At 44.4% G+C, this 25170-nt stretch overlaps 1 protein-coding gene across 2 annotated transcripts in view; it reads right to left on the bottom strand.

Annotated features, from left to right (window-relative positions):
- Positions 1-18945, bottom strand: part of LOC115657676 (cis-aconitate decarboxylase-like) — a 29132-nt gene extending 10187 nt beyond the window's left edge. For both annotated transcript variants that reach the window (XM_030575759.1, XM_030575760.1), the window contains exons 1-2: positions 18935-18945; positions 17982-17986 (exon numbers count right to left, since the gene is read on the bottom strand). The gene's annotated coding sequence lies outside the window, so the exon portion shown is untranslated. The remainder of the gene's footprint in view (positions 1-17981; positions 17987-18934) is intronic.
- Between the last annotated feature and the right edge of the window lie 6225 nt (positions 18946-25170).

Below are 25170 nucleotides of genomic sequence, written 5' to 3'. Positions count from 1 at the left end.
AGTCACTGCAATAGCACTGAGGCGTCAGTTCAGGAAGCAGAAATACTCACACATTTAAAGTTAGGCACATGCTGAAGTACCTTTGCTGAATTGGGGCCAAAGTCATTCAATTTTCCCTGCTTGTTCCTTGCCCTAGAGAAGCATCTTCCATATGCTATTTTCTCTTCTTGTATCAATAGCAGCTCTGCTTTCTTTGCATTCTTTCCAAGAGGCATATTTGGAAGTGGTTGGGAATGGGATACCATCCACCTCTCCCACTGCCAGCTCCTTAAGGTCACCTACTGCTCTAAAAACAATAATAATTTTTAAAAAGTGGGATTTTATTTTAGGCTTTGTGTCCTGAGGAAACCTCCACAGAACAAACTCCTGCTCATGAGACTGAGATGTGCAGGTGAATGGAAATTCTGGGTTTGAAATATAAGTGTTACTCATCAGGGGCTGGGAAATTCCAGCTGAAAGGGGCAGGGAGCATGGGGAAAGACAGAGAGACTAGCGCTGTACAAGGCACTATAAGCTCACAGCTCAGAATGAGAATTTAACTCTCAGCTCCAGCTCACCCATGATGGATTTATCATAACTATAACAGTCAAGACAAGAGGAAGCGATAATCAAGGGAATGAAGAGGGTCTTTCTGTAGGACTGAGACAGTGTTAGAACCAAGAAGCTCTGAACTGCATGGGGATTATAATTATTTATATTGTGGTAGCAAGTAGCAACAGGACCCCATTGCGCTAGCAACTAGCAACAGGACCCCATTGTGCTAGGTGCTGTACAAACACCAAACCCAGCCACTCCTGTTCTCAAAGAGGATTCTGAATTGCTTTGATCTTGCTTCCCAAAAACACTTCCAGGAAAGCTTCCTGTTATTTGTAAAACAGGATTGGGTTACATCGTGTCAGACAGATGACACCTACTGATCAAGTTATTTCTGTGACCTCCATCACTATAATAGCTGGCTCCCAGATCCAAAAGTATTTAGGCACCAAACTCTCAGTGAACTTCATGGGAGTTTGGCACCAAAATACCTTTGAGGATTTGGGCCTAAACGACTACCAAGCTTTAATGGTGTTATCCTCAATGCCCCAGGAGGCAAGGGAGTAAAAGCCCCATTTTAAAGGTGAGGGACTGAGATACAGAGAGGTTAAAGCCACGATTTTCAAAAATAGAACTGTAATTTTAGGGTCTTAAATCTTGATTTAAGCTCCTGAATAGATGAGCTAATTTTCCAAAGTGCTTTGCTCCCCAGTTAAGACTGAACCAGGATTTTTCCTTTGACCTGATTTCAAAACTTCTCTGGAGCTGAAATAGTGGCTCATTTTGACAAATATTATATCTGGAAGTGGTTAATGGCTGCCCTCATGTGGGTATTTGATCTATACAGAAGCACAGGCCTGGATAAATCTGATGGGTGTGGTAACCACACTTCTTTCAGGCTAAATGGAAGGAACAATTAAGCCTACTTATGGAATAAGATAGCTAGAGCCAATAGAAGCTACTGCCCAAAGCAATGGGTTGCATTGCAAAGTCAGAGGTGGACTAAGCCATATGCTCTGAGGGGTTTCCCTGAGACTGATTATACCAAGCAATCTCCTAGACCTTGCATTTGTAAAGTGTGTATGAGAGTGATAGAGCCAAGAGACAGGCAGCAGACCATGAGAGAAGCAGTGGTGAGCATGGCCCTGAGAGGGAGCAGAGAGACCCAGCTTCTTGGGGCACAGGAGCAGCAGACTGGGCAGGCTTGAGCAAGGAAACTGCTGTAGCTGTTTATTTCTACTGTGTTCAGGGAAACAAGACTTTATATACATTCTCTGTGATTGCATCACAGAAATACCTGACTTGTATCATCAATTTCTCCTCCAGGAAACAACCCAGTAAGGTCCCAAATATTGGCCAACCATGCAGGCAAAAAGGGCAAACACATTTTATATATATATACACACAGATTGATTAGTGATGTGACTCATTGACATTAGCCATTGTTTTGTCTGGAAGGAAGACAGGTCACAGCGAGCATGGTGGGGTTTGCGGCTGTGTTCTACAGTGAGCCATCGGTGCTGGGGCTCCTCTCAAATGTGATCAGCGCTTTCCTCGTGTGCCTGCAGAACTTTTCCTTTGCTCACACCAACATCAGACCTGAGGGAGTAGAAAACATCCTGGCAGGTGAGTAGGAGATGGGCTCTCTTCTGGAACAATGGATCACAGTCCAATTGGCCTTAGTCTAGCAAGAAAGGCTATAGGTGAATTCTTTCTGCTGGGGGGATACACAAGAGTTGAGCCTAGACATATGTAGATTGAAGTATACAGGTTATGCACATGCTCTAGAAGAATGTCCCCCATCTTCCTGGGCAGCTGTGCCCTCCAAATTAAACCCTTGCTGTACCAGCCAGTGCCTTCCCATCTTCTGCTTAGCTGTGTGCACTAACCCACAATGGAACTTGGACTGATTGTACCGGGGAGGGGGGGACAGGAGCATTGCACCAGAGCTCAATTTAGAGACTCATCATTAAGGTAGGAAGAGAGGCTTCAGAAAACCAGTTGCCAAAGACTGCAGGACCAGTAGTAATACATGCATCAACTCTAAGTAGCTCCTGTATATTTGGCAACAGTGTTTCATTGTGCCTATTGATTGTTTATTTGCTAATGACACTTCTGTGTCATTTTGTTTGCCTCTCTTAGGAGTCCACCTCATTCTGATTGGAGGCCTGTCTCAACTCTTGGCTGGGTTCCTTGCCTTCCGGAAGTATGACCACCTGGGTGGCACAGCCTTCCTGGCATTTGCAGCTCTGTGGAGCAGTTATGGGGCCACCCGGGTCATTTCAGGGGCATATCCCCCCTTAAACAACACAACGCTAGCCTCAGAAAATGCCACTTTTCTCCTCCACACTGATGCAGCCCAGCCCTCCACCAGTGAGAGTGCTGTCGCTGGGTTGGTGGCTTATATTTTCATTTCATTTATCCTCTCCTTCTGCTCAGCCACTGTGAACTACATCATGCCCTTCGTGTTCGGAGCCATCACCCTCACCCTGGTGTTCGAAGGGGTGGGGCTGTTTGGCCAATGGGCGCTGGTTGTGTCAGGGGTCCTGGAGCTGGTCATTGTTGTCTGTGGGCTGTACGGAGCAGTAGCTCTCCTTTTCAAAGGCATCACCCAAAGGTATGTTCTGCCAGGCTTCGGGAACCCTCTCTTCAACGTCTTGTTGCTGGGCTCAACTAACAGTGGCTCTTCCAAGACTATTGGGGAGGAGAAGAAAAAGAACACAAAGTATGCTGAGCCAATGGCCCTAAACCACTTATGTGACACCATTTCCCCCTTCATATTTGCCTTCTACGCTTTTGGGTACATGAAGACCTTCTACGTAGGAGCCATATGGGTTAGCATCATCTCCATCTGCCAGCTTTTCTCCAGCTTCTATAGCTACTTGCGAGACGATGTTTATCATACCACCAAGTTTGGTGTCCACAGTCTGTACTGGCTGGTGATGTCTTGGGAAGAGTTCACACTGACTGTCTTCATCAGCCTAGACAATGTGCAGCAAAGCAGGATGGGAATGATTGGGGACTGGTTCTTCCTGGCCACTGCTTGCATGCTGTTCCTGATGGCCTTCAATAAGGATGTTCTAGAGGTGCTGCAAAATGCTGCTTTCATTCTTCTCACTATCTCCACCATCCGACAGATTCCAATTAGAGGCACTTATGTGTTCTTTGGGGTTTCCTGTAGCCTTTACACGGCTATCTCACTCTATGCCACTTTTGCAAGCCTCATTAACTCAATAGGTGAAAAGACACTGATCCCTGTTGGTGCCCAAGTTATGTCCAGCTCAAAGCTCCAGAGTGTACTGATGAGTGTCAAATGCTACCTCATGAGGTCTAAGAATATCCCAGGGGCCACCATCTGCGAGGTCCCTGATGCCTTGTTCTACATCTGCAATGGCCTGGCTGCACTCTCTGCCATCCAGGGTACTTTAAATGACCCCATCAGACAGCATCTCTCTATTCCCTCCGTGCTAATCCCAGGAGCCATATTTCAGCTGTATGTGTGTAGGATCCAAGTCCAAAGAGGAAGAAGATTTGGGTCCATTCTTCCATTCTGCTATGCTGCTATCTGGGCAACATGGACGTGGCTCCGGTTTGCAGGTAACAAAATTTCTTACCTATCTTGCTTATTCAGACCATGCCAATGCTTTTAAGAAGCCACTTGCCAAGTGGAATGTAATTTTCATGTCTTCTTTACACTAGCAACCTGCTTGAACCAGAAGAATTCCTATAACTTGTCCATTCAGCCAGGAGATTCCTACCCAAACCATTGCAAAGAGGCAAGAAAGTGATAACACGAGAAGTGTTCTGATTTGTGTCCACAGAAATGACCACAGCAGCAGTTGGTCTAATTGTTTCATGTTCTGACAACTTCAGAATTCTACGGTGAAATCCTGGTCCCAGTGAACTCAACTGAATTTTGCCTTTGACTTCAGTGCAGCCAGGATCTCACCCATAATGATTTTTGAATCAGCAATCTGACTCTCCTAAAATAAGACCTTATAAAACTTTGATTCAGGCACCAGGAAAAACTTCAACTTTATGCTTCAAAAGCCTTCCAATATTCAGTACACTTAGCTACCGTCACCAAAGCAGCTCTAATGAGGAGTGACCTTGGAAGCCAAAATTCCATTTTGTAACTGAAAGTTAGCAGCATGCTCATATAATGTCCACCCCAACTCCCATTAAAGTCAATGGCTTATCTGGAGCTGGCTGAGACCCATAGGGAGTATGGGAGAAAGCTGAATTCCTCCAAGAATGAACTATGGACTTTGTATTTCTATCTCCCAACCCCTCTGAGAACAGCAATTCACTAAGGCTTGTCTCACCAAGAGAAGTTGGTCCAATAAAAGATATTACCTCACCCACCTTGCCTCACTTTTTACAAAGGGCAGGTAAAATGAAGTGGCTTTCTTAGTCTTCTGGCTCATTGTCACAGAATCACCAGATACTGCTTCTGTGTTAAAGACATTACACTCCAAATGCTTTTCACCTCAGATATATTCTCATCCTTTGTGTTTCTTTAAAGAGGTCACCATACACTAATTCAGATTACAATTTCCCCCGGTTCTGGTGTTGCACTGTACTTGCTCACAACCAAGTTTGCTGGTGCTATTTCAGGTCACTTACTGAACATTGATGCCGCAAGTGATGGAGGATTCACAGCAGGCTCCATAGCCTTTTTGGTAGTCAACGTCTTTTTAATGGTTATAGGTAAGTCTTACTGCACTCATGGACTTATTTGTTTTAGGTTAGCACCAACATGCCTCAGCAGGGGCCCCATTGTGCTAGGCGCTGTACAAACATACCGACTCTGACTCAAAAATCTTTCATTCTAAATAGAGAAGAGACAACACAGAAGCAAAGTAACTTGTCCTAGTTCACAGAGCAGCAGAGCCAGGATTAGAACTCAGGTCTCTTGACTGCTAGGCAAACACTTTAGCTATTGGAGTGGAAGCTCTTGGTTACAAAGGAATAAGCTTCTCTGAAGATGGGTTTGGAAGGGAAGGTCACATGAACCAAATATCATTTCAAGAGATAAGGTTCAAATAAGATTGACGTGCTAGACAGAAATAAATTTCTCTCTGGTGTAACTCAACTCCAACTTCATGGCCAGCTGCTGTAAATCAGTTTATAGCCATTATACATGTTTCCATAAAATAAATAAAACAATAGAAATGAGAAATTGTGGGTTTGGTAGCATTGCTTTCAAAACCTGAGGCTTAACTAAACTGGAGCCAGAACTCATCTTCCCCCACCAAAGGGAAGGTTGATAAATACACTGATGGATCAGAAGTCCTAGGTTTGCTGTCCTCTGATTGGATTACTTTGAGTTAAGAATTGTGGGTGTTACTGTAATATCTTTGCAGACCTTTCCATGACATGGGCCATGTTCTCTCCTGCCTCTCTTTTCGCAGCTTCCTATTCGAACCTGGTGCTCCTTTGCCTGACCTTTGTGATGGAGGTTTTGATCATTTGTTTTCTGCTGTTTACGGTGGAACATCTCCCAGTGCCCCTTGAGAGTAAGTCTGGGTGAGAAGTTGCAGATCATTCCTAACTTAAGGAACACAGCACACTGTGTCTAGGTGGGGAAAGTGTTCTGAAAGTGTTCAGACTGAAAAAGAAGTAGGAAACTGCTGTGCATACTCGATGGGAAACAAATGGTTAATGCTGTAAAATAATTCAAGCTTGCAAGAATGTGACATGCTTTGATTCCAACATGTTGCCAATGCAATTTTGCACGAGAGAATAAAAAACAGATTAATTTGCAATTATATGAAGCTGCCACACATATAACAAAGATTCCTCCAAGGAAAAGGCAGAACCTGATCCCTTCCCCACTCCCTATCTTGAGTCTTCTGTTTTTCTAGTTGTGATGCTATCTATCTTCGGTGCTATCTGCATCTATGGAGCAACGTCATCACTAGCAAACTGCATATTTGGCAAAGACCTCATAATGATGGGACCCCCTCTCTTCAGGGTAAGAGTCCAGCTACATGATATAATGAGCTTACCCTCCATTATGGATATACTAAATAAACAGTTATCCTGAGATCATCAAAACAGCCTAATGAACTCCAGTGGGATTTGGATATCTAACTCACTACAGCTGTAGCATTGCCATGTTGTAGTGGGCTATAGACTGAAAATAAGCTTTTTTCTTTCACAAATAAAGGGACGGGTGACATGGAGAGAGGAGAGGCACATTTACATATAGTTCCCACCCTTCTCAGACTCCAAAACCAGGACTCAGGACCTAGTAGAGTGAGTGGACCACAATCCAGGAGTTTTACAGCTTAAGGAATGTAGGATGCCACAAACTTTTGGGGAATGAAAAGCATCTTAAATGGGATGTTGATTCTCTTCCCAGAGTGTTCCATTGTCTCTGTTAGCTTTAAATATCCTTTACAGTATTGTAGGCATGACCAAGACTGTCCCATGTAATTAGGGTTGATTGATCCTTCCTTCCTGAGGAACTGCATTTCAGTTAAACAAGTTGGTTGTTTCTCTATGTTTAGACTAGTAAGAAAGCTCTTGAAATACAACCCTTCAACAAATATCTATGGGAATCATATGGGAATTTCCTTGACCATTTCTTTAGGACAATTTTGTATAGCAGTTGTATCCTCTGGCCACAGTGTGGGATACTGGATTTAATGTGTTAGCATGTTCATAGAGTTATGCATTTGTTGTTTCTCTGACCACTTCCAGGTTGAGATGACTAAGGAGGACACTAAAGATCCTCCACCCTGTTTCTGCCCCAGCTCCCATCGAACCAGCAGCCTGAGGAGCATTGCAAACTTGCTGAATGAAGGTGCAGTGTGTGGAGTGCCCACAGACACGGTGTATGCTCTGGCAGCTTCCTGCAAACAGCCAGAAGCCATTGAGAAAATCTACAGAATCAAGGTATCAACACAATATCGGCTGCTGTCTTTCAACCTAGAACTTGTGCACCTATCTGTAAACTGGCCAGACCTGTACAGATGTGTGAACAGCATGCCCCTCAGTCTGTCAGTTTGGAGTCTGCCTCAACAGTGAAGTTATGAAGTTTGTAAATAAGCATAACAGAAATCCATGAGCCATATTCAGCTTTTAGTTACAACATTGTCAAACAGGATTCACTCATTGATTTCCATGGAGTTACTCTATACACACAGCTGTGTACTGAGAGCAGAATCTAGTCAGCTAAGAGCTGCTTCACTCTAGTTTATCTGGTAAACAGAGATGGGCCCAAAGCTAATGCCTGAATCCAAATAGCCCGAAAACTTGTGACATCTGGATCCAAATCTGAATTCATCCTCTTCCTCTATAAAGGGCTGAGCCAGAATCCTGGTTCTTAACATCCCAACATTTTGGAAAAATTCAATACACTGGATTCAGATCCAAACTTTGCAGCTTAAGCCCATCTCCACTAGTGTTTGCCTCCCCGTCTGTTCTCCATTAGGCACTTTCTTAGCTAGCCCAGAAAAACAGGAGTAATAGGCTCTCTGACCAGACATCTAGAGTAAGGCCATGTCCAGACTACCCGCTGTATCGGCGGGTTAAAATCGATTGCTCGGGGATCGATGATCCCCGAGCGTGCTTATATCGATTCCGGAACTCCATCAACCCCAACAGAGTTCCGGAATCGACAGGGAGAGCCGCGAACATCGATCCCGCGCGGTGTGGACGGGTGAGTAATCCGAACTTAGATATTCGACTTCAGCTACGTTATTCACGTAGCTGAAGTTGCGTATCTAAGATCGATTTTCCCCCCGTAGTGTGGACCAGCCCTAAGTGTCAATAACACAGTCTCTCTTTATAGTTCCTCTTTCAGTGCCAAGTCTAAGCTCTTGCAGTCAATGGGGTAGTGTAAATAGAATGTAAATACATTCCTGCTGGGTTAGTCACCTGGCTTCACCAGAAGTTATGTAACTCAAGAACTGAGCGCTCCAAAGTGTCTTTCTTTTCTCCTCCACCACAGCCTGATCTATGATATACATCAAAGCAGGTTGTGAAGACTGAGAAGTATAACTAGTACATGCTAATGCCACAGGGCTCTTCTCATGTGTATAGGTCAGAGCAGCATGGAATTGAACCAAACAGGTTTCCAGGTGCAGATTAGTTTATGAGAACTAGTGGGACTGAGTGTCATTATAGCTGATTTACACCAGTGTAAGAAAAGAAAAGAATGGTCCTGGATACAAACTATTAAGAATTTGCTTGATGACTACAGGAAGGTTATTTTATACTATGCTAGTTGGGTCTAGAAAAGGGGATTTCCCATCTTTATCCAACTCAGGGCCGTAAAGATAACTCATCAAGAGCCTGAAATCTGCACCTAATATGCACAAAATAGGGCAGGTGACACCTCTCCCTCTTCTTTAATATCCATGTATTAAACCCAGCAATGACACAAGTCCCAGTATGCAATTGTCCCTCATGCTCTGAGTATCAAGATGGTGCATTGCATGCTGGAACCCACTGTCCCTGGGAGTGGTGGTTGCAGTGCAGGACTCAGCAGGTTGTGTTTGACTGCAGGGGTGCACTTTGCAGAGATTTTTGCTCTCTTTACATTTTTCTTAAAACATCTTCCTCCTCCTCTTTTTGGTTTTCACAGGACAGGCCTCAAGAGAAGCCCATCTGCATCTTCATTTCAAACCTGGACCAGCTGCGAGCTGCTGCTCCCCCCTTCAGCCCTCTGCTTTGGGAATTTATGGAGAATGTTTACCCCGGAGGCATTGGCTGCATCATCAAGAAAGGAGAATGGCTGAAGAAGTTAGGTGAGTAAATTGGGCATCTTCTCTCTCATTGCTTCTTTCCTTTTCCAGGTCTCAGACTTTGCATCTTCAAAGTTCACATCTCCCCCTGGGCAATGACTTGAGAGTATTCCATCCATTGCAGCCCGTGGCAAAGTTAAGGCATCTCCAGCACTGCTCTCATTCCTCTTCCTAAAAAGTTTAGCTGGAGCTTCACCACGTGTAGGTGGAGTGGGTTGATGAGGGTCATGACATCAGGAGCCAAATCAGCCTCAGCATTGACCTTTATAGGAAGGTTCAGTGTACCTGGGGCTCTCACCCCGCTGCTCTTGCTTACTGCTACTGACCTCAAGACAATGACTCCAACGTGTGGTTCAGAAATATAGGACCAAGTGGACTCTTTTATGGGGTGTTTCATACTCCTGTTTTCCAACTCAGCTCCTTCAGAGTTCCCAACGAGATGCAACACCCAAGATATTTTAAAATCACATTTCTGTCAGCAGCATGAGTCACAGTCTGACCTTGTTTAAAGATGTTTCAGGGGATTATTTGAAATAAAGAATAATTAACTATTTGGGGCTAGCTCCTCAGCTGCTGGAAGTTAGCACTGTTGTGCTCAGTTCAGCTGAGCCATGCTAGCCTACAGTCGCTGAAGATCTGGCTCTTTGTCTTATGTTTTATTTCACAAATTCTTTCCTCATATTTACAAAGTCACTATCCGCCATTTCTGTTCTATGTTGCTACTAATCCTCAGCAATTCACAGTTGTTAACTTGAACAAAGATACCTGTAGTATTGGGGACTGCAAATTTTGAGGAAGTAGATAGGATGCATTGTATGATGATGTACAATGTACTGCCCCAAACTCTGATTTGGAAACTTGGTCTGTTTCTCTGGCAAGGGGTTGGAGCAGGCTATGACCGAGTCGGGACGAAAGACAGCATAATGATCAGAGTGCCTGACCAAACCATCACCGTCCACCTCATAGACATGACGGGCCCCTTGGCCATCACCTCTGCTAATCCAAGTGGAGAGACTGACAGCACCCACCATGACATGGTCATCTCGTGAGTATCCTGTCAATTAATCAAGGGCTACAATAGTAGCTGACATTTCTATAGCCAGCGGGAAAGATAGAGGAAGTGCTTATAGCCATAGGCCTTAAGTGATGACTAGGCCTTGAGTTAGCCCTGTGCAGAGGGGTAAATCTCACCCTAAGACAGTATGAATTGGTTTGTATTTTCTCTCCTTTTTTCCACTAGGCGTCTTGGCCACAAGCTAGAGGGGGTTCTCTGTGATGGGGAATCCAACGAGGTGGTGGCATCCACAGTGGTCAACTGCACAAAGATCGATGAAGGTGAGTTTTAGAGCCACTTTGTTTTTTCTTCAGCTGCCACCATTAGCCTCAGCCACTCAGAACAGTGTGCAGAGAGAAATGGCTCTCAAGCTCTGTAAAAAAGGGAATCTCCTCTGGGATCACAGCACAGGAGATGGAAGATGGAAACTATGGGCCATGTGAAACTTAAGGCTTATAAAAGGAACATTGTTTCAAGTATAGAGCTAGTTTTTCTGGGGCCTGAGGAACACATCCCTTTCCAGGCTATTGGAGTAATGGTAGAACTTATAAGAGCTTGAGGACACAAGGACATAGGACTTTGCTAGCTCTTAGAAGAGCTGGGCTGTGTCACTGCTAATGAAAAACTGAAGTCTAGACGGAAGGGCTGGTTCACTGGGAGGTGCAGTGTACCCTAACTAAGGGTTGACCCAATGTGTTTGTATGGTGTGTGGGGCTGCTGGCTTTCTAGAGGAGCCATCTTGCTCCTGGGTCAGCTCCAGATCCTCATGGGCTTTTCAATTATTTGCCCTATTGGGGGGTCTTTGAGAAAACTTGGCCCTAATTAACCCTTGTGGTGCTGTCTCAAGCATGCTTTCCTCCATGGGCCATTTCCTTTCCCTGCTTCTGTAACTCAGGGATCAGCAACTCACCTAATTTTCTGGTGCTTCCTCTCCAGGTGGCATCACTATCCTAAGAGAAGGCTGTGTGCCCGCAGCCAAGGTGCAGCAGATATTTGAAAGGGTGAAGAACGGAGCTGCATGAAGTTGAAAGAAAATCTCACTGAACAAAGAGCAAGATGCTCTCTCCTTACACCAAGGGGGCCAATCCTTGTTTGAAAGATCTGATTCAATTAGCCTACAGTTTCTTCTACAATGTACAAGTGCATTGCTATATGTTACCTTCAAGATCCCATACTGAGGGACCTTGAGAAAGTCACAGCTTCTCTGATCATCCACTTACCTACTTTTGAAATAACAAAACCCATCCTCAACATCTCACACAGATTACATGAGGTCTAATTCATGAAGTGCTTTGAGATGCCAGGATGAAAAGTGATTAAGCAACAGCCCAATATGACTTGCAGAGGTGAACATATTGAAGTGGATAGTCTTATTTGAGGAATTCAGACACAACTGTGGTGCACCAGAGATCTATGTAATTCACAAACATAGGAGCCTTCATTGTATTTCTGTTTTTAGAGGTGATTCTTTTCGAGGACCGCACGCCTTAGAGCTTGTTGGAAACCAAAGTTGCCATCCCACAGGAAATTATGATATTTCAACATTTGTTTGATCCCAAAATGGGACAAAGTGTTGAAAATTTCCACAGAATGAAATATTCCAAAAAGAAATTCAGTTTGGAACTGTTGAAACGCAAACATAAAATTGACATTTCTAATAGGAATCATATGTTTCATTTATATATGTTGTATAGGAACACTCTGGGAAGTTAATCCAAATTAACTAGAAGTATGAATTTAACATCTATAATTAACTACATTAAACACCTGTGTGGACAGTATTAGAATAAAAGTGGCCTTAATTCAGCTGAGCTTAATTCACTGGCTCTCCATTGCCCTGCACCTTGTGTGAGCATTGACCTCAATGCAGAGCAGATATAAAATGCTACCAGATCAGAGACGTAGTGTTTTGGACCCACTTTTCACTAGTGTAAATGATTGCAAATGTGCAACGGAGATTCAGGTCCTAGGTACAGTCCTTAAATCACATCCCCCCAATCTTTCATAAGTTTATTTGAGTGCTTAGTTCAGATTTGCCTCCCTTGTTTTAAAACCATCCATGATTTTATTGCAGTCTGTGCCATGGATTCTCCCTGCTCACCAGCTCGCCTTCATAGCACTGACTTCCTCTCCGCTCTGTCACACAGTCTCACTGCTGGAGGGATGAGAGCACTGCCTTCTCTACAACCGTTGCCATCTAAAACAGGCCCCATTAACTCTCTGACTCCCGACTCATCCCCTGTATTATTGCTGTGACATTCACAGCTAGAGCCCCAGTCAGGATCAGGACCTCTGTACACAGAAAGACAGTAGCTGCCCAAAGAGCAGGCAATCCAAACTTCCCACCTCCCTTCACATTGATACTGGGGTATCAGCTAAAGTCAAACAGATCAGAGCCCCACCCACTCGGCACTGCATACTTGTATTCTAATCTCACTTGGAAGCTCACTTTTCCTCTGTCTGCTACGTTCCTTGATGCCTCTCTCCCCTCTTATTTATTATTCTAACCTCTTCAGTACCTGAAGTTGATGTGAATTCACACGCAGTGGGCCTGCAGGATCAGGCGCTATAGTTTTATTGTGTGCATTCCCAGACTGCCTATATTTTGTGTATACCTTGGCCTGCGTATTTAATGTATATTGCTGTACTTGTTTCCATAGCACTTGAAGCCTGTATTATTTAAGGCAACCAGATTCTGTTCAATAAAATCTACTGGAAATCTAAATAAAAATCTAAAGGAAATGTTATTTCAGTTTAATTGATCTTTATAGGGGGGTTTCATCTTTTAAAAGTCATAAGATTCCCATGGCTGAAACCAGGAGCAAAGACAATGAATAAGCAGATACATTCCTTGAAAAGGACTTAGAGCAGATGATGTATTCGCACCCTGGGAAATTGAACAATGACTCCAGACACAGGTGAATTAATACACAGAAGTGATCAAAGCCCTTGGCTTCAGAACCCTGATCCAAAGCCCACTGAAATTAATGGAAAGATATAAGGCAGAGAGTATGGGGATAACAGGTTCCACAGGGCTGCTATTCCTACTCTGTGCAGATGGATGGGACATGGGAAGACTGGAATAGGGGACAGGTTCAGCCACAAACTTCACCCTCAAGCACTGGCCATCAAAGCTGATACACCTTTGAGCAGGATGTAATCTGTTCCTGGTTTGGGGTAACAACCAATTAATTTCCACTGGGGCAAATGGCAACCAGGGAGGAGAATGGGACTCAGAGTCAAGAACTGCAGTGTTGCCAACCCCCAAGCTTAAAACAAAACAAACAAACAAAAAACCCCATGAGTCAGGTCCCCCCAAAATCAAAATGTTGGCTTAAAAATCATTTTTCTATTTCCCTTCTGGTTTCTGAGCCTTCAGGGGGCCTTGTGTTCAAGCATTTCTCTGCATGCACAAAAGCTAGAAACGTACTTATGAAAAAACAAACGTTGAAATTCTCATCTCATCACATGATTCCAGGAGCTGGGGCTTTCAGAAAACACCAAATATCACAAGACTCACAATAAATTTGCAAAATCTTATAGTGTTATTCCTTCCCTGTGGCTGGTCTTGGGACAATGCAGCTTACGCACTGCCCTTAGCCTTTAGTAAAGGACTGCTGGCCAGGACCGTTCTTGTACTTCTCTGTCTAAACAGACATGAATGCAGAAACAAGCACTATTAAAAAAAAAGTTTCTTTCCCCTGAAATAAGGCCCCAGATGGGCAGTATTCCAACCTGGAGCAAAGCAATAGCTCATAAATCTAGTGCTGGAAATGGATTCTTTCTACCATGCAGAAGTTAGGAATCACACTTTTCTGAAGGGATATGCACCCCTTATTTTCAATTCCTGGTATATCATGAGATGTTGGAGTACATGGCCCCATTATTACATGGAGGACTAGGGTGGGGCTAATCACTTCCTCCTACCCCAAGGGCTGGGCCCCTCTGCCCCACTTGTTTTCCTCCTCTTGTTCATTCCCACTCCCTTGAACCAGGCAGGGCTTATCCATCAGGAAAAGAGCTTGGCCACACTACTTCTTCTCCATGGGGCTCAAGTTACTCCCTCATCTGCTAGCTTGAAAACCCCCAGGGGCTCCTTCCTTCCAGGCCCTGCTCTCTCCCGTTCCCCATCTCCCTTGTAGAGCTCCTGCACTGTAAAAGCTCCTGCATTGATGAGTTGATTTGTGGCGTGGATTCCAAGTGAAGAATTTGTCCCAGGCTTTAGGATACAAGGTTCTATATAAATGTAAACAATTATTACTCCAGTTCTATTTAGCTCTAGTGTTGTTGTCCAGATGAATTTCATGTCTGTGATAGAAATATCCCCTTGGGCCACAATTCTGTTTGCCCTGAAAAGGCACCATAAACAATAACATTCCCTCAGGCTCCAGGGGATGAGCTCTTGTTTTACTCAGGCAGCTACAAGACTCCTGGCTAAGATTCAGGCCTTGGTTTTGGTTTGCTCCTGGTGTTCCCCGCAGTCTGCAGGGAGCTGCTGTCTGCCCCCAGACAGCCAGAAGCTTCCAGCTCGCTTCATTCTTTCCAGCATTCAGGGCGTTCACTGCTGCCTGGCACCCAAAGCAGACATGGCAAGGAACTCCCAGCCACTCTGGGGCTTGCTGGTTCAAGCCAGCTCTGGTGGCTAAAATTAACATTTCCTGTTCCTCTTCCCACACCAGCCACGAGTAGACAAGCCAACCACACCCAAAAGGCCCTTTCCCCTCTGTTCTTTGGCTTTCCTGACCACTCTTCTCTCAGAGCACAGACCTCCGGGGGATACATGGGCCCAGCTTCCCTCCTTTCCCAGGATTCTGAGGAAATTGTGAGCAATAGGCTTATAACATGGCAAGTTGTGAGCTCTCCTCCCCCATGCTGGTTTAGCTCTGCTTGCTAGCATGGTGGGACACAGTCAAAGAGCCATTCTTTCCCTGCCCACCTTGGCTGGGAGGGGTGCAAGCAGGTGTGCACTGCCCCATAGCCCTGTGCACCTCAACCAGGTAGCCCATACAAAGCAGTAAAGGGGTTCCTTACTCCCCTGATCAGGTGCTTAGTCCAAGCTCCATCTGTCCCACTGGAATCAGACAGAAAGCAGAACTAGACTCTATGGAGTTAGGCAGCATAAAACCAGAGAGAAAGCAAGGATAATCAGGCGCAATAGCAGCAGCATCACCTCTCCAGTTTCTAATCTGTGTTACCACAGTCCTCTGCCTTCCACATCTCCTCATCACTCAGCCTGCTCACTTACAGTCTCACCCCTGCCAGGATAAATCAAGTCCTGTACATCTGTAGCCCAGCAACAGACTTATATCATTTCCAGGGCTTCTCCACCACCTTTGTCTGTGGCCAAGGAGGGGATGCAAGGGGGAACCCAGGCCCTCCATCTTCTCTGGCTTCCAGCCTAGCAACCTTGTAAGAAGTAGCCAAAGTCTGTCTATCCAGACACACTGCTTCCCACCACAGCCAGCCTCTAGGCCTTTCCAGCAGCCCCTTCCCAGGCTCACTGCTCCACAGAACCCAAAAGGAAAAAGCCCATAGTCCTGGGAACAAAGGACCTGTAAGAATCCCATGCCAAGCCCAGTGTCTGGTTATCTTCCAACCTCACCTAGACCTTCCTTCAGTGAGCACCCACAAAAAAAAACCTGTTTCTGTTTCCTCTCCCCCCCACCCCCTAGCTGGGTTTTTCCCCTTTTAACATCCTCCTTCCAGGCTTGGCCACTCACAGGTGAAGAAAAGGGAGTTAATTGAGCCCACAGGTTCTCATTAACCCCTTCCCAGTTAGTTGTATTAGGTTCCGGGAAGTGGGCAACTTCCCACTTAGTGCAGGGTTTGTACACTGTATCACAGCCTGAAATAACCTCATTTGAACAGAACCACTGCCACCAATCCTCTCAATTCTGTTTGCAGCCAAAAGGGAAATTATGTTATTTCAGAAACAAGTCAAAGTTTTGCTGCTTGATCGCTCCAAAACCTCTGCCTCCCACATACTCTGTCAACGTGCAGCATCTGCTGCATTGCATTTAAAGAGTCTCAGAAAAAATTCTGTCAAAACATTTTTTCACATAGAAGCTGGCTTTTTCCAATGCAGAATTTTTCACACACAAAAAAATCCTTTTTCAATGGAAATTTTTGTGTGTTCAGTGAAAACTTAACATTATTTGACAAAATAATTTAGCTGAAACTTTTTCACAGGAAAAAGATCATTTCCTGGCCAGCTGTAATTGTGTTGCATCAGGGCACTGTAGTATCATCTATGGAATGTATCTGTGATGGCCACCATCTTGGCTGATAGTAGGAATTAAACTGGTGGCCTACAGAGCTAAAAGAACAAAATGTTGCAACTTAAGCGGTAGGCTCTAAGGTAAAGGGTGGAAAAGACTCACATCCACAAGTTGTTCATGCTCAGCATGGGCCAAGTAATATACTCACTAGCAGTTGGTTATATATGCAATGTCTACTATAAAAATCATATTGCCTTGCAGGGAATGGTAAAGGAATTATCATTTATCACGCTTATAGTATGAAAAAACTGTAATTTAAAGCTGCAGCATTTTGCCTTTAGCAGATGCAGTCATAACATTTTTGGTTAAAAATGCATAAATAAATTAGATAAATAGATTAGACAGATAAAGAGCTTTAACGATCACTAATAATTAAACAGAGTAGTATGTCTTTAGCACAATGAGTTCCTTTCAGAGGACCCAGTTTAGTAAAGCATTTAATCCCAGGCTTAAATTCATTACTGTTCAGCAAAACACTTAAGCCCATGCTAAACTTTAAGAACATGGTTAAGTACCACATGCTTAAACTTCAAGAACATACATAGACTGATGAATCAGGGCCGTAATTACTAGATATTCAAAAATTAACTGGGTCTTTCTAAACTGTTTCTATACTGTTACCATGAATTATTGGAGCAAAAGGAGTAGCTGATAACATTTCCCTTCTCTGTCTATCATGTTGGTGGCTGTGTTCCTATCCTGGGGGAATGCCAATCAGTTATGCATCCATTCCCAAAGTCTGTTTGAAATGCTCACTGTGCTATTGGGGGGAGGGATAACTCAGTGGTTTGAGTATTACACTGCTAAACCCAGAATTGTGAGTTCAATCCTTGAGGGGACCATTTGGGGGATTTAGTTAGGAATTGGTCCTGCTTTGAGCAGGAGATTGGACTAGATGACCTCCTGAGATCTCTCCCAATCCTGATATTCAGTGATCACATAATACAAGTCATTTGCTTCCTTCAGAACCTCAGGAATTCTCCCATACTTAATATAGCATGACCCTGCCTCTAATGGGATCACTGACCTCAAAGGGGATACAGTTAACATACAACCAGTCTTTGGTTTCACACTTTTAATGTATTTATTTAATAAAGCTTTTAACATTATTAATCAACTCAGAAGATTAGGGTTGGAAGAGACCTCAGGAGGTCAACTAGTCCAACCCCCTGCTCAAAGCAGGACCAATTCCCAACTAAATCATCCCATCCAGGGCTTTGTCAAGCTGGGCCTTAAAAACCTCTAAGGATAGAGATTCATCACTTCCCTAGGTAACCCATTCCAGTGCTTCACTGCCCTCCTAGTGAAATAGTTTTTTTCTAATATCCAACCTAGACTGCCCCCACTGTAACTTGAAACCATTGCTCCTTGTTCTGTCACCTGCCACCACTGAGGACAGCCTATTCCATCCACTTTGGAGCCCCCCTTCAGGTAGTTGAAGGCTGCTATCAAATCACCCCTCACTCTTCTCTTCTGCAGACTAAATAACCCCAGTTCCCTCAGTCTCTCCTCATAAGTCATGTGCTCCAGCCCCTAAACATTTAGGTTGCCCTTTCTCCAATTTGTCCACATCCTTTCTGTAGTGGGGGGCCCAAAACTGGATGCAGTACTCCAGATGTCTCCTCACAAGTGCCAAATAGAGGGGAATAATCACTTCCCTTGATCTGCTGGCAATGCTCCTACTAATGCAGCCCAATATACCATTAGCCTTCTTGGCAACAAAGGCACACTATTGACTCATATCCAGCTTCTCGTCCACTGTATTCCCCAGGTCCTTTTTTGCAGAACTGCCACATAGCCAGTCAGTCTCCAGCATGTAACATTGCATGGGATTCTTCTGTCCTAAGTGCAGGATAACTTGTTCTCCTTGTTGAACCTCATCAAATTTCTTTTGGCCCAATCCTCCAATTTGTCTAGGTCACTCTGGACCCTATCCCTACCCTCCAACATATCTTCCTCTCCCCCCAGCTTAGTGTCATCCTTGAACTTGCTGAGGGTGCAATCCATCCCATCATCCAGATCATTAATGAAGATGTTGAACAAAACCAGCGCCAGGAGCAACTCCTGGGGCACGCTGCTTGATACCGGCTGCCAAGTAGACATCGAGTTATTGATCACTACCCGTTGAGCATAACGAGCTATCCAGCTTTCTATCCATGTTATAGTCCCTTCATCCAATCCATACTTTTTTAACTTGCTGGCAAGAATACTGTGGGGGACCGTATCAAAAGTCAAGATATAGCACCGCTTTCCCCATATCCACAGAGCCAGATATCTCATCATAGAAGGCAATCAGGCTTGTCAGGCATGACTTGCCCTTGGTGAATCCATGTTGACTGTTCCTGATCACCTTCCTCTCCTCCAAGTGCTTCAAAATAGATTCCTTAAGGACCTGCTTCATGATTTTTCCAGGGCCTGAGGTGAGGCTGACTGGTCTGTAGTTTCCTGGGTTCTCCTTCTTCCTTTTTTTAAATATGGGCACTACATTTGCCTTTTTTTAATCATGCAGGACCTCCCACAATCACCATGGGTTTTCAGAGATAATGGCCAATGGCTGTACAATCACATCAGCCAATTCCTTCAACACCCTCGGATGCATTGCATCCGGCCCCATGGACTTGTACATGTCCAGCTTTTCTAAATAATCCTTAATCTGTTCTTTCACCACTGAGGGCTGCTCACCTCCTCCCCATACTGTGATGCCCAGTGCAGCAGTCTAGGAGCTGATCTTGTCTTTGAAGACCGAGGCAAAAAAAGCATTGAGTACTTCAGCTTTTTCCACATCCTCTGTCACTAGGTTGCCTCCCCCATTCAGTAAGGGGCCCACACTTGCCCTGACTTTTTTCTTGTAACTAACATACCATTAGAAATCCTTCTTGTTGCCCTTCATATCCCTTGCTAGTTGCAACTCCAGTTGTGCTTTGGCCTTCCTGATTACACCTCTGCATGCTCTAGCAATATTTTTATACTCCTCCCTAGTCATCTGTCCAAGTTTCCAATTCTTGTAAGCTTCCTTTTTGTGTTTAAGATCACCGAAGATTTCTCTGTGAAGCTAAGCTGGTCGCCTGCCATATTTGCTATTCTTTCTGCACATCAGGATGGTTTGTTCCTGCTTCTTCAATAAGGCTTCTTTAAAATACAGCCAGAGATCCTGGAATCCTTTCCCCCTTGTGTTAGCCACCTTGGGATCCTGATCATCAGTTCCCTGAGGGAGTCAAAGTCTGCTTTTCTGAAGTCCAGGCTGCTCTCCTTTCTTCCTTTTGTCAGCATCCTAAACTCAACAATCTCATGGTCACTGCTGCCCAGATTGCCACCCACTTCTACTTCCCCTACCAATTCATTCCTGTTTGTGAGCAGCAGGTCAAGAGGAGCATGGCCCCTAGTTAGTTCCTCCAGCACTTGCATCAAGAAGTTGTCTCCCAACACTCCAAAAACTTCCTGGATGAAATGAGGGCAGCAATACTTACCTGCCTCATAGAAGGTTTGTTAATTAGTATTTATACAGTGCTTTTAAGATGATCGGATGAAAGGCACTAGAGAAGAACACAGTATGCTCATGAATGCTGGGACTGGGGAAGATATGCAAGAGGCTAATGCAGTAGCTTACCTGTCACTAGGCGTGTATAAGACACGTGCTTTGAGCAGTACACTGGGAGGCAGTTGCAGTTTGAGCTATAGTCACAAATTTAAATGCCATAACTTTTTATTAAATTTAATTTTATTAAATGAACCAGCCATCACTAAGACAAGGGCACTATATTTAATTTCCCTGACTCATCCATTGGGTGACTAATGTGTTTGGTTTATTTTAGTCCTGAATGTGAGGTGTGCCGCTGTCATGGCAATGGGTGCTATACACAATCAAATAGACACATGCAAATACAACTCTATGGAATATCCTGAATGATTCAAGATAAAAACATTTCTGGCCCTTCAATCTATGGTTCTATGCTTACCATGAATCAAATTCGCCCCAGTGCAGAAGGCCAGGAAGACACCAGGGTATGTTTATATTGCAGCTGGGAGCATGCATCCTGGCCCAGGTAGACAGACTTGTTCTAGCTCCACTCGAGCTAAGGGCTAAAAATAGCAGTGTTGACACTGCAGAATGGGTGTTAGTCCAGGCTTGCCACCCATATACGGATCCAGGAGGTCAGACTGGTTGGTTCTCCATCAGCTAGCCTGTGTCACCTCCCATACTGCAACTGCCACATGGCTATTTTAGTGCACTGGCTCAGTGGTACTAGTGTGTGTCTATCAACCCAGGCTGGGAGCCACACTTCCAGCCTAAGTTCAGATATACTCCAAGGCTCCACTTAAGCCTTCAGATCAGATGTGAACTTTACCACCAAATGAATCAAATCAGAGAAGCAGGTGGATAGGAGAGGGGGGAAATTCTATTTACAACATAACATCTGGGTGTTGGGAAAGAAATGGCAAAAATGATGCCTTTGTAAAATATTGATTGTTCCAAGATTAGGGTGAGGTTTTCAAATATACATAAGTGACTATGAAGTAGCCTACTGGAAATGCAGGAACCATTTTTTGTGAAATTGTCATTAAACACCCGTGCCTTTTTCTTACTGAAAAATTTCCCAACTTGAATTTTATTAACCATCTCATTCACAAGTTCCACTGACTGTCACAATTTTGGACAGTCCCTTTTTCATCCCGACCTCTTCAGTTCTACCCACCCTGGCATCATTCTAAGGCATGTTGGAAAAAGTTCCTCCCAAGCACAGAAGTCCTTCTGTTACAGTGAGTGTGGGATCTGGCTTCTCTAAGGGTGGTGGAGCAATGTATCATTGCACTAATGGAATCCATCACAGGCTTTGAAACCTTCTAGGGTCACTGAGAGCTGGAACCAGTGACCCTTCACTCCTGCTGCTTGTGCAATGAAGGATCAGGAAAAGTCTAAAGTTTATTTCTGTTACTCAACTTAGGGGAGTAAGATAAACCATCCAATCTTACGAGAACTGCACTACCTGATAGATACTGCGATATTTCCTGACACACCCAATGTGACCAGGAGCTGGGCTGAGCAGATCCTGTAGGGCTTGGTTCAAGTGGGTCACGCAAGGTAAGCAATAGACAGAGTTTCATAGGTAGATTTGTATGCCAGGAAGAGACACATCATCCTATAATGCTGCAGGCTATGTGTTTGAGAGTAGCTATGTATTAGACATGAAAATCTCAGGGAAATAATGTGCCAGCTGATACTAGGGCACAGCTCACCAGTGGTTTCCCCGGGAATTGAAATTAGGGAGGTGTTTGAATTTAGGGAGGGGAGGGTCAGGACCAATGAGATATATGAAAGAAATATGAATAAAATAAACGTTTTGTTAGGATGATGCAAATTTAACATAAGAATAATGCAAATTACACCAAAACACATAACAGGTCTAGATTTTTCAAAAAATATAAGTTAAAAAAAAGTATTTAATTTAAATTGACTTTTGAAAAGTAAGCCATCATGGGATAAGAGGGAAGTTCTCTCATGGATCAGTAACTGGTTAAAAGATGGGAAACAAAGGGTAGGAATAAATTATCAGTTGTCGGAATGGAGAGAGATAAATAATGGTATTCCTGAGGGGTCTGTACTGGGACCAGTACTGCTCAACATACTCATAAATGATCTGGAAAAATGGGTAAACAGTTAGGTGGCAAAATTTGGCAGATGATACAAAACTATTCAAGATAGTTAAGTCCCAAGCAGACTGTGAAGAGTTACAAAGGGATCTCACAAAACTGGGTGACTGGACAACAAAAATGGCAGATGAAATTCAGTGTTGATAAATGCAAAGTAATGCACATTGGAAGACAATCTCAACTATACATACAAAATGAAGGAGTCTGAATTAGCTGTTACCACTCAAGAAAGAGATCTTGGAGTCATTGTGGATAGTTCTCTGAAAACATACACTCAATGTGCAGCAGCAGTCAACGATTCCCAACATCCTGTTTGCTTTTTTAAAAAGAACAGGAGTACTTGTGGCACCTTAGAGACTAACAAATGTATTTGAGCATAAGCTTTTGTGGGCTTCAGCCCACTTCTTTGGATGTAACCCATGAAAGCTTATGCCCAAATAAATTTGTTAATCTCTAAGATGCTACAAGTACTCCTGTTCTTTTTACGATACAGACTAACACGGTTGCTACTCTGGCCTGGTCTACACTACGCGTTTAAACCGAATTTAGCAGCATTAAACCAATTTAACCCTGCACCCGTCCACACAAAGATGCCCTTAATATAGATATAAAGGGTTCTTTGAACCGGTTTCTGTACTCCTCGTCAACAAGAGGAGTAGCGCTGAAAGCGGTATTGCCATGTCGGATTTAGGGTTAGTGTGGCCGCAAATCGACAGTATTGGCCTCCGGGTGGTATCCCACAGTGCACCATTGTGACCGCTCTGGAAAGCAATCTGAACTTGGATGCACTGGCCAGGTAAACAGGAAAAGTCCCGCGAACTTTTGAATTTCATTTCCTGTTTGCCCAGTGAGGAGTTCTGATCAGCACGGGTGGCAATGCAGTCCCAAATCCAAAAAGAGCTCCAGCATGGACTATACGGGAGATACTGGATCTGATCACTGTATGGTGAGACAAATCTGTTCTATCAGAGCTCCATTACAGAAGACGAAATGCCAAAGCATTTGAAAAAAATCTCCAGGCTATGATACAGAGTCCACAGCACTGTGTGACAAGCATAACGGAAAGCCAAAGAATCAAATGGACGCTCATGGAGGAAGGGAGGGAGTACCGAGGACTCCAGCTATCCCACAGTCCCCGCAGTCTCTGAAAAGCATTTGCATTCTTGGCTGAGCTCCCAATGCCTGTAGGGTCAAACACATTGTCCGGGATGATTCAGGGTATATCTGGTCAATTTACCCCCCCTTTCCCCCATGAAAGAAAAGGGAAAAAAATCGTTTCTTGACTTTTTTCAATGTCACCGTATGTCTACTTCATGCTGCTGATAGACACGGTGCTGCGGCACTGAACAGCAGCATTCTCTCCACTCCCTTCCCCGGTGGCATACAGTACAGTGCAGAAGGACTGGTAGCCGTCCTCGTCATCATCCCGTGAGTGCTCCTGGCTGGGCTCAGGTGAGGTCGGCCAGGGGTGCCTGAGTAAAAATAGGAATGATTCCCGGTCATTCCCGGCAGGTGGTACAGAACGGCTGGTAACCGTCTTCATCATAGCAACTGGAGGCTGAGCTCCATCAGCCCCCCTCCCCCCTTCATGTCTAAAGAAAAGATTCTGTACTGCCTGGACTATCATAGCAGTGGGATGCTGGGCTCCTATCCCCCCCACCGTTTAATGTCCTGCCTGGACTATCATAGCAGCTGGAGGCTGCCATCCCCTCATTTTATCTCACTAAAAACTCAGTGTTTCTTATTCCTGCATTCTTTATTACTTCATCACACAAATGGGGGGACACTGCAACGGTAGCCCAGGAGGGCTGGGAGAGGAGGGAAGCAACGGGTGTGGTTGTTGCAGGGGCACCCCCTAGAATGGCATGCAGCTCATCATTTCTGTGGGATCTGACATGGAGCGGCTGTGCTCTCTGGTACACTGGTTCTCTAGTACACTTGCCCCATATTCTAGGCAGGACTGACTCTATTTTTAGATACAACATAAAGGAGGGAATGACCCGGGGAGTCATTCCCATTTTTGTCTTTGTGCCCCCGGCTGACCTCAGCGAAGGCCAGCCAGGAGCACCCATGACAGCAGCAGACGGTACAGAATGACTGATAACCATCATCTCATCGCCAATTTACAATGGCATGTCAGACGGTACAGAATGACTGATAACCGTCTCTGCTATCTTGCAAAGGCAAATGAATGCTGCTGTGTAGCGCTGCAGTACCGCCTCTGTCAGTGGCATCCAGTACACATACGGTGACAGTGACAAAAGGCAAAACGGGCTCCATGGTTGCCATGCTATGGCATCTGCCAGGGCAATCCAAGGAAAAAGGACATGAAATGATTGTCTGCCGTTGCTTTCACGGAGGAAGGAATGAGTGACGACATTTACTCAGAATCACCCCCGACACTGTTTTTGCACCATCATGCATTGGGATCTCAACCCAGAATTCCAGTGGGCGGGGGAGACTGTGGGAACTATAGGATAGCTAAGGGATAGCTACCCACAGTGCAACGCTGCAGAAATCGACGCTAGCCTCGGTACATGGACGCACACCACGGAATTAATGTGCTTAGTGTGGCTGCATGCACTCGACTTTATACAATCTGTTTTACAAAACCAGTTTATGTAAAATCAGAATAATCCCGTAGTGTGGTTATACCCTCTGAAACCTTTGCTTTTTTAAAGAAAGGGATAGATAATAAGACAGAAAATATCATATTGCCTCTATATAAATCCATGGTACGTGTACGCCTAGAATACTGTGTGCAGATCTGGCCACCCCATCCCAAAAATATATATATTGGAAATGGAAAAGGTACAGAGATGGGCAACTAAAATGATTAGGGGTATGAAACAGGAGGAGAAATTAAAATGACTGGGAATTTTCAGCTTAGAAAAGAGAC

Source organism: Gopherus evgoodei, chromosome 9 (assembly GCF_007399415.2).
Source record: "Gopherus evgoodei ecotype Sinaloan lineage chromosome 9, rGopEvg1_v1.p, whole genome shotgun sequence".
In the NCBI taxonomy this organism is placed as follows: Eukaryota; Metazoa; Chordata; order Testudines; family Testudinidae; genus Gopherus; species Gopherus evgoodei.
The sequence above is the reverse complement of the archived record's forward strand: the minus strand, read 5'-3'. Positions and strand labels throughout refer to the sequence as shown.